This window comes from Chrysochloris asiatica, unplaced genomic scaffold, assembly GCF_000296735.1.
Source record: "Chrysochloris asiatica unplaced genomic scaffold, ChrAsi1.0 scaffold00231, whole genome shotgun sequence".
Classification (NCBI taxonomy): domain Eukaryota; kingdom Metazoa; phylum Chordata; class Mammalia; order Afrosoricida; family Chrysochloridae; genus Chrysochloris; species Chrysochloris asiatica.
Genome location: NW_006408749.1, coordinates 4328165 through 4329565, shown reverse-complemented (window position 1 = coordinate 4329565; position 1401 = coordinate 4328165).

Genomic DNA, 1401 nt, shown 5'->3' with positions numbered 1-1401 from the left:
ATCGATAATTACATTGAATGTCAATGGATTGAATGCACCAGTAAAGAGACAAAGAGTGGCAGAATGGATAAAAAAACAAGATCCATCTATATGCTGTCTCCAAGAGACACACCTTACACTCAAAGACAAAAACAGACTAAGAGTCAGAGGATGGAAAAAGATCTACCAAGCCAACGCCAGCTCTAAACAAGCAGTAGTCGCAACACTAGTCTCCGACAAAGTAGACTTTAAGATAAAAAACACCGTAAGAGACAAAGAAGGACACTTTCTCATGATCAAAGGCTCAATTGAGCAAGAAAACATAACCATAATAAATATATATGCTCCCAACGAAAGAGCACCGAGATACATGAAGCAAACCTTAATGGAATTGAAGAAAGAAATAGATAAATCCACAATTATAGTAGGAGATTTCAATACACCACTCTCAAAAAGGGACAGAACAACCAGAAAGAAATTTGACAATGCCACAGAGGAACTTAACAACACAATCAACCAACTTGACCTCACAGATATATACAGAGCACTCTATCCAACAACGGCACAATACACATTCTTTGCCAGTGTGCATGGAACATTCTCCAGGATTGGTCATGTATTAGGCAACAAAGCAAACCTCCATAAATTCACAACCATAAAAATACTACAGAGCATCTTCTTAGACCACAATGCTATAAGACTAGAAATCAACAATAAGAAGGCCAAATCAATAAAGTCAAATACATGGAAACTTAACAACACTCTGCTAGAAATTGACTGGGTAAAAGATGAAATTAAAAGTGAAATCACAAAGTTTCTAGAAACAAACGAAAATGAAAACACAACATATCAAAATCTTTGGGACACGGCGAAAGCAGTCCTGAGAGGTCAATTTATTGCGATAAATGCACACATCAAAAAAGAAGAAAGAACCCAAATCAACACATTAACACAGTACCTTCAACAACTAGAAGCAGACCAACAGAGGGAACCTACAGTCACCAAAAGAAGGGAAATAATAAAGATAAGGGCAGAAATAAATGAGATAGAAAACCGAAAAACTATAGAAAGAATCAACAAGACAAGAAGCTGGTTCTTTGAAAGGATAATAAAACTGACAAACCATTGGCAAAACTAACTAAAGAAAAGAGGGAGAGGACACAAATCAATCGCATTAGAAACCACACAGATGAAGTCACAACAGAGCCAAACGAAATAAAAAAGATAATAACAGTATACTATGAAGAGCTGTACTCCAACAAATTCAAAAATTTGGATGAGATGGATACATTTCTACAAAAACACGACCTACTTAAACTTACCCAGACTGAAGTAGAAAATCTGAACAAACCCATAACAAAAGAAGAAATTGACCAGATCATCAAAAAAACTCCCAACCAACAAAAGCCCAGGCCCAGATGG